Consider the following 9,377-nt stretch of genomic DNA (forward strand, 5'->3'; position numbering starts at 1 on the left):
TTAACGTCTTTGGTTAAAGCACGGTGGTCGTCGCACAGCGCGTGTTCAAATTTCATGTAAATAAACAATGTATTTTACACGTGTTGTATACGTCGCTATGTAGACTGGCGCAGTCGGAGCGATTAATTTGTTTTTTGTAGTTTAAATAAAATAAAAAAAAATCGTGAAATGGAGGTGTTACAGGGGATTTCGCGCTAACAGTCGCCAGTCTAGTCGCTATGAGTTCCATATCGAACAGGACGCGGCACGACGACTGTCGACCTTTAAAATACGTTTGCTTTTTTTGGTAGAGGTCGCTTTCTGTCAGTCTCATGTCGTTTGGTAAACAAACGATAAGTGAATGTTTTGGGGGAGAAAAAGTAACAAAAACATTGAAATGTGTGTGGTAAATATAATTACTCGATATAAATCGGGAAAATGAAAAAAAAAAAAGGATTGTGTTCAACTATTTTGGTAGGGCTGCTAGCCGCTGCCTATTCACGAGCGCGATCCCACTACTGCTCCACACGGGAACTTTTGCCTGCTGTGTTTCCACCCTGGGCCGATACGTCCCTCATTATACAACCTGGTCGTCCTAACCTCCGTCGGGCCGACCATATTGATGCCGAGCTTAGCATGGACGCCTGATCTCCATAGAGCGACGACTAACAGGACTCCCAACCTCAAACCGTCCAACAATTGGTCCAACAACTTCCAAACTTCATCTGATAAAGTGGAATACTGATAACGTTCATGGGAACATATGCAAACAATTCGCTCAGTTAAAGCTCAGACTAGTAGTCTGAGGTTAAAGGGTGGCAGTCGTCGCGCCGCGTCCTGTTCGTATGGGACCCATAGCGACGTATACAACGCGTGTAAAATACATTGTTTATTCGAACACGCGCTGCGCGACGACCACCGCACTTTAAACTTGAGAAGTTGACGCATTTAAATCTAAAAAAGTTTTTTTTTTATGGGACGATTCTGTATATATGAATTGTATTATTGGAAATAATGATTACAAAGTGGTATGCATCTTTAATCTGTCGTACGACCTCTTCGCTATAAATTATACCCATCATCCTCTTCGGCAAGTACTGGTAACCATAACTGTGTTTATGCAACACTAGTGAGTATGAGTAACGACGAGATTCATTTTAAACAACACGCTAATGATCATCATCTACCATCATGCAAAACGACACCAACTTCAAATTAGATATTTAAATAGATCATTACTATTTACTGCGTTTGGATGAGATTGTCTTTTCCACATTCTCTACACTTTCTACGGGATGCCTGATGTTTAGTTCATATAAGATCACTTTGAAAAAAAGTACCAACGTAGACCTGTGTTATTTTCATTGACTTGCTTGTGCAGAAATTCAATTGGATAACTTTGCCACCGTCACGATGACTTTGCTGCAGTTGGACAAAATATTTTACATTCCAAAATGTTTAAATTGATACCGTAACATAATAAGTTTATTATACTATAAAGTCTGCCCCGGATAACCAGTCTTGTAAATTCTTTGTATCTTTCAATCACATTAAGCAACAGGGAATTAATAGCGGGTAGTCGGACATTGTGCCATATAATAAACTACATTTTTCAGTATTACTAGTAAAAGTCATCAACAGATTTGATCAGCCATAACGTGTAATTTTGCAAGACTTATATATGTATTTTGAGGTATCTTTGCGATTATAATTTGGAAAACGTTAAAGAAAGAAGTAAAGCCCTAGCTTAATAAGTCAGTCATTGTATTTTTTCTTGAATTCCTGCAAATATATGCATGTCGTCAACTGCGAGTTGTAAAACACTTTTCGGTCATTGTAGTTTTTGACTAAATCAAGTTCACGGTCTTTGTGAAAACATTTCTATTATATTCGGTAATCCCTAAATGGGTAATGACGTCAATAGTTTATATTATATGGTCAACGTTACATTTTCATTGAATTTTATTCTACTCCAAAATTAAGAAGTCGTCACGTCTATAGACCACTTTACCGGAAGCCGTAGATACGGCTTTTCGCATGCGCGCACATGCCGTTTTAGGGTGTAACGTAAATTTTCACGCGTGATATTGCGTTTCTGGGTGCACCAATCGACGTCACAGAAATAAAATTCCGTTCTATCGACTATCAGCAAACTGACATGTTTGTCTTTTCCGCCATGACAAAGCAGGAGTATTTTTGCACCTCAGTTTTGCTACTTCCGGGAAAGTGCTCTATACCCCACTGTGTTGGGTTTGGAGCACCGCGGAGGGCGCAACTCACGCGACCTTGTCAGGCTAATTTTACACCAGTTACCCAAAAATCCAATATAAGTCATCGTATACGATATCAATATTAGAGACAAGTCAGGATATGTGTGACGAAACTGGTAGACACAAGGATAGATGTGTTCTCCATTCAAGTTTCACAACAATTATATTTCATGGGGGAATCGAGATCATTCGTCATTCCATACATTAAAACGCGGTTTATAAATAAATAAACGCTGCTCGGACTGATAAGTATGATATATTGAAGATAATATTTGGTAATCGTAGTCCTAAATAACTATTAAAAATAGCTAGACGTTTCGAGCAATGGCTCTTTATCGATAGCATATAAGCAAGTGTGATAACGTACAGGTAGAACATAGGAACGTAAGAACGCGCATGAAATTAAATTAAATCTGGAAAATGAAAAAAAAAAAGGATTGTGTTCAACTATTTTGGTAGGGCTGCTAGACGCTGCCTATTCACGAGCGCGATCCCACTACTGCTCCACACGGAAACTTTTGCCTGCTGTGTTTCCACCCTGGGCCGATTCGTCCCTCATTATACAACCTGGACGTCCTAACCTCCGTCGGGCCGACCATATTGATGCCGAGCTTAGCGTGGACGCCTGATCTCTATAGAGCGACGACTAACAGGACTCCCAACCTCAAACCGTCCAACAACCCCGGCCTCCAAGTAACTGGATTACAGGCGCACGCCACAACGCCCGGCCATTTATATCTGCCATTTATAGATTAATTATGTATGCTGGTAGACAGCGCCATCTACGATGCCCACCTAGCAATCGGCCTTTTTTCAGGCAAGTTTACTGGCAAAAGTATATTCTTTTAGCATTTTTATTTTTATTTTACAACACTTCCAAACTTCATCTGATAAAGTGGAATACTGATAACGTTCATGGGAACATATGGGAACAATTCGCTCAGTTAAAGCTCAGACTAGTAGTCTGAGGTTAAAGGGTGGCAGTCGTCGCGCCGCGTCCTGTTCGTATGGGACCCATAGCGACGTATACAACGCGTGTAAAATACATTGTTTATTCGAACACGCACTGCGCGACGACCGCCGCGCTTTAAACTTGAGAAGTTGACGCATTTAAATCTAAAAAAGTTTTTTCTTATGGAACGATTCTGTATATATGAATTGTATTATTGGAAATAATGATTACAAAGTGGTATGCATCTTTAATCTGTCGTACGACCTCTTCGCTATAAATTATACCCATCATCCTCTTCGGCAAGTACTGGTAACCATAACTGTGTTTATGCAACAGAGTAGCGACGAGATTCATTTTAAACAACACTCTAATGATCATCATCTACTATCATGTAAAACGACACCAACTTCAAATGAGATATTTAAATAGATCATTACTATTTACTGCGTTTGGATGAGATTGTCTTTTCCACATTCTCAATACTTTCTACGGGATGCCTGATGTTTAGTTCATATAAGATCACTTTGAAAAAAGTACCAACGTAGACCTGTGTTATTTTCATTGACTTGCTTGTGCAGAAATTCAATTGGATAACTTTGCCATCGTCACGGTGACTTTGCTGCAGGTGGACAAAATATTTTACATTCCAAAATGTTTAAATTGATACATAATAAGTTTATTATACTATAAAGTCTGCCCCAGATAACCAGTCTTGTAAATTCTTTGTATCTTTCAATCACATTAAGCAACAGGGAATTAATAGCGGGTAGTCGGACATTGTGCCATATAATGAACTACATTATTCAGTATTACTAGTAAAAGTCATCAACAGATTTGATCAGCCATAACGTGTAAAAATTTTGCAAGACTTGTATATGTATTTTGAGGTATCCTAGCGATTATAATTTGGAAAACGTTAAAGAAAGAAGTAAAGCCTTAGCTTAACAAGTCAGTCATTGTATTTGTTCTTGAATTCCTGCAAATATGTGCAATGTACGCATGTCGTCAACTGCGAGTTGAAAAACACTTTTCGGTCATTGTAGTTTTTGACTAAATCGAGTTCACGGTCTTTGTGAAAACATTTCTATTATATTCGGTAATCCCTAAATGGGTAATGACGTCAATAGTTTATATTATATGGTCAACGTTACATTTTCATTGAATTTTATTCTACTCCAAAATTAAGAAGTCGTCACGTCTATAGACCACTTTACCGGAAGCCGTAGATACGGCTTTTCGCATGCGCGCACATGCCATTTTGGGGTGTAACGTAAATTTTCACGCGTGATATTGCGTTTCTGGGTGTACCAATCGACGTCACAGAAATAAAATTCCGTTCTATCGACTATCAGCAAACTGACATGTTTGTCTTTTCCGCCATGACAAAGCAGGAGTATTTTTGCACCTCAGTTTTGCTACTTCCGGGAAAGTGCTCTATACCCCACTGTGTTGGGTTTGGAGCACCGCGGAGGGCGCAACTCACGCGATCTTGTCAGGCTAATTTTATACCAGTTACCCAAAAATCCAATATAAGTCATCGTATACGATATCAATATTAGAGACAAGTCAGGATATGTGTGACGAAACTGGTAGACACAAGGATAGATGTGTTCTCCATTCAAGTTTCACAACAATTATATTTCATGGGGGAATCGAGATCATTCGTCATTCCATACATTAAAACGCGGTTTATAAATAAATAAACGCTGCTCGGACTGATAAGTATGATATATTGAAGATAATATTTGGTAATCGTAGTCCTAAATAACTATTAAAAATAGCTAGACGTTTCGAGCAATGGCTCTTTATCGATAGCATAGAAGCAAGTGTGATAACGTACAGGTAGAACATAGGAACGTAAGAACGCGCATGAACTATAAATTAGAATCACAAAAAATTCCACAATAGAACAAATAACGCGCCTTAGGTAGTGAGCTCAACAAATGAGTTGAACTGTTTGTTAATACCATGGGGTTCTTTAGTTCCAAGGCGGAATATAGTTTCCTCCTCGACACGCCTGAGCTGATTTTCGTTGCCATTGGGTACGTCGTATTTGCAGCGATGATACTGATTTCCGTAACCAGGCGAGGATTTTATGTGATTATTTCAGAAAACGGGGTTATCCTCGTAATGTCACTGGGAAAGCATTGGCCAAGGTTGTGTCAATGTCAAGAACTGATTGTATTGGTTCTACGGTTTCCCGTGACAATCAGGATCGTGTAATTTTGGCACTTACGTACCATCCTTTAAATGTCAGGATTAAAAACATTATGTACAAACATTTTCACATTTTACAGACCAGTGAGGAGACAAGTTCTACGTTTCCACTAATGCCTACTACTGCCTGGCGCCGTGACACTAATTTAAGGAGGTTATTGGTGCATACGGGTGAAAGGGGAGACCCTGAGAAATATGGTTCTGTCCCGTGTAATCGTCCTAGGTGTAATACTTGTCCTTTTATTACAGACACTAATCGTATATTTGGTGCCAAGGGAGATGTTGAGGTCAAATATCCGTTCAGTTGTATCACTATGAATGTTGTATATTGCATTTCATGTATTAGATGCGGGAAACTTTGTATTGGTTCTACAGTTCGTCGACTGGGTGATCGGTTTGCTGAGCATCTACGGCAAACTAGACAGAAAAATCGTTATTATCCGGTTTCACTTCATTTTAATTCTAGTGGACATAATATTACAGATATGTCTATTTCTGGTGTATGTGTTGTCAATGGCAACGAAAATCAGCTCAGGCGTGTCGAGGAGGAAACTATATTCCGCCTTGGAACTAAAGAACCCCATGGTATTAACAAACAGTTCAACTCATTTGTTGAGCTCACTACCTAAGGCGCGTTATTTGTTCTATTGTGGAATTTTTTGTGATTCTAATTTATAGTTCATGCGCGTTCTTACGTTCCTATGTTCTACCTGTACGTTATCACACTTGCTTCTATGCTATCGATAAAGAGCCATTGCTCGAAACGTCTAGCTATTTTTAATAGTTATTTAGGACTACGATTACCAAATATTATCTTCAATATATTAAAACGCGGTGGTCGTCGCGCAGCGCGTGTTCGAACTTTATGTAAATAAACAATGTATTTTACATGCGTTGGATACGTCACTATTAGTCACATATCGAACGGGACGCGGCACGACGACCACCGCCCTTTAAATACACACACCAGATAGAACCAGTTGTAGCTTTCAATCTCTGCCAGGAAGAGTCACCTCGATGCAACCCTCCTTCCATCTTTATTTCACATTGAAGACGATACAAAGAATTCTAGGTATTAGCTTTTAAATATACACCCACTAATTAAATCACCATTATCCATGACTTGCTTATACACCAATTTCAACTCCATATGATTATCAAAGTTAATCGTATGCCGTATATGGTATAAACACAACTTTACCAGGCCCGTAGTTTTTTTTTTGGGGGGGGGGGATTTATGATCGTAGATTAGAACATAATAAAACAAACAGTATTAATTATAATAATTATCATTGTTTAAATCACTTGACTCCGTGATGTAACTATCAAAGTAATGTAATGAGTAATGCATAGTAATGAGCATTTAGGGGGCAACGAGCTTTAAATATCAATCGTGAAGTTATGCCGTCTCAGCTCAACAGCAGCCAACCCAAACAGGTTGTTATAAATAGGCAAACTTTTATTCGGTTTTTCCGCGATTGTGTAATGAAGATCGCGTTCAAGCACCTGATGTTAAATATTAAAACAACATTGAAACAATAATGTAATGGTATATAGTCACTCTCTGAATGATGTGGTGGTCCTGAATAGGGCAGTTTGTCTTGTGCTAATGTTCGCTCAGTTAGTAAAGTGGGATCGAACCGGATTGACACGACAACACGACACTGTACTTACCTAGTTTGGTTCATTAGTTTTGTATTCTTCAAGTTAATGATGGCATATATACTGTTTTGTTCCAAGTGTATCAGCCAAATGTAGTTAACTTATTGTATTAGTACGTGTAGCCTCTGTTATTGGACAATTGTGTACAGCTACGGGTTGAACATATCATTAAATCAAAGAAAGCTTAGAAAGAACTCCCGTGTGCTGAGAGTTTTGGAGACACATTAAAAATTAATTCAAAATTACTTACACTTGAGATATTGATGGAATAGCTGAAAACTAATTATGCAATAAGGTAACTAATATGAACAGATTTAAGTGTAAAACTAATAAGGTCTGCACAATGTACCAAGTTTCATTGAAATGTGATTAGAACCAAACAAATATTAGTTATTATGCTAATTAGAGAATTAATATGAACAGATTTTAACTCAAAATTAATCAGGCTGTCTATTGTCCTAGAGCATTTATGGACCAAGTTGTATTCTAATGTGATGATCAATACTTGAGATATCAGTATTAATTAATTATGTTAATTAGGTGATTAAGAAGCATAAATATTTACCAAAAACTAATATGGTGCATAGTCTTAGGTTCTTTAAAAGTTTCATTGAAATCCAATGAGTGGTTTTTAGACATCAGTGCAACAGCCATAGAACAGCAAAAAAATAACTAATTATGCAAATTAGGTAATTAATAGGCACAATTATTTATCCCAAAATTAATCAGGTCTCTGCATAGTCCTAGAATATCTATGTCGCAAGTCTCATTGAAATGTGATGATTAGTACTTGAGATATCAGGTGAAAAGCTGAAAATTAACTAATTATGCTAATAAGATGATTAATATGCGCAAATATTTACCCAAAAACTAATTAGGTCTCTGTACAGTCCTCAAGTAACTATGTACCAAGTTTCATTGAAACATGATCATTACTACTCGAAATATCAAAAGCTGAAAATTAATTAATTATGCAAATTAGGTAATTAATATGTACTGATATTACCCTAAAAACTATCAGGTCTGTGCAGTGTCATATGACACCTATGTACCAAGTTTTATTGAAATGTTATGATTAGTACTTGAGATATCAGTGGAAAAGCCGAAAATTGATTAATCATTATGTAAATTAGGTAATTAATAATCAAATCTACGCATTAGTTCAGAGCATCCATGTGCCAAGTTTCATTGAAATTCAATGAGTGGTTCTTCAAAAATCAGTGGAACAGTCATAGAACAGCTTAAAATCAGTTAATTATCATGCAAATTAGGTAATTAATATTCATAGATTTTTACCCAAAACTAATCAAATCTGCGCACTAGTTCAGAGCATCCATGTGCCACATTTCATCAAAATCCAATGAGTGGTTCTTTAGATATCAGTGGAACAGTCTTGGAACAGCTAAAAATCAGCTAAGTATCATGCAAATTAGGTAATTAATATTCATAGATTTTTACCAAAACCTAATCAACTCTAAGCATTATCCCAGAGCATCTATGTACCAAGTTTCACCAAAATTTGATTAGTGGTTCTTGAGATAACGGTGGAACAAAAAAAGTGACATACATACATACAGACAGACATACAGACATACAGACATACAGACATACAGACAGGGTAACTGCAAAGACTCCCTTTTGTGCTTCGCACACGGGAGTCAAAAAATGACGAAGATTTATCATCACGAGTTGTATAGGTCGAAGAGCTTCTTGCAGCCAACAATTTACCCCACAGTGTTGCTTCAGCACTGAAACTATGCGATGAATCATAAATTGCAAACATATTTTTTTTACACGTTTTTTTTTTTATGTCTCAGAGAATTTACTATATTTTTAGTGGGTTCATAAAAGGAGTTGTAGTCATTGAAGTCTATTGAGACCGCTGCTAATCTGCTACTGTGTGCATATTATTTTACCGCCCTCTAAAAACAGATTTACAGTGAACCAAATATATTTACATACTGTAAGAAACTTGGTAGTATACCATTGGTTAGTGCATTTAATTTGTTTGATACAATCATTGTGCCAACTATTTCTTATGGTAGCGATATGGGGGTACGTAAATTCGGAAATCGAGAGGGTACTGATAACATTTTGCAGATATCTACTCGGTACTTAGCATTAATAGTTGTACAAACAATGTAGCGATGTTAGACGAATGTGGAAGGCTGTCATTGTGCTGTGGTTATTTCAATCGTTGTATCTCATATTGGTTAAAATTACTGAAACCCCAAAACATGTTATATCATGCTTAAACGATTAGACAAGACCGGCAGACTTGCTTGGGAAACCCACAT

The 9,377-nt window shown here is 37.4% G+C and overlaps 2 non-coding genes across 2 annotated transcripts; both read right to left on the reverse strand.

Moving 5' to 3' along the window:
* Nucleotides 1–429: 429 nt before the first annotated feature.
* LOC146730902 (signal recognition particle RNA) lies at nt 430–717 on the reverse strand. The gene has a single exon (XR_014927735.1).
* Nucleotides 718–2,680: 1,963 nt separating this feature from the next.
* On the reverse strand, nt 2,681–2,978 carry LOC146730903 (signal recognition particle RNA). Its single transcript, XR_014927756.1, has one exon.
* Nucleotides 2,979–9,377: the final 6,399 nt, after the last annotated feature.

Source organism: Saccoglossus kowalevskii, chromosome 19 (assembly GCF_978046115.1).
Source record: "Saccoglossus kowalevskii chromosome 19, keSacKowa6.1, whole genome shotgun sequence".
Classification (NCBI taxonomy): Eukaryota; Metazoa; Hemichordata; class Enteropneusta; family Harrimaniidae; genus Saccoglossus; species Saccoglossus kowalevskii.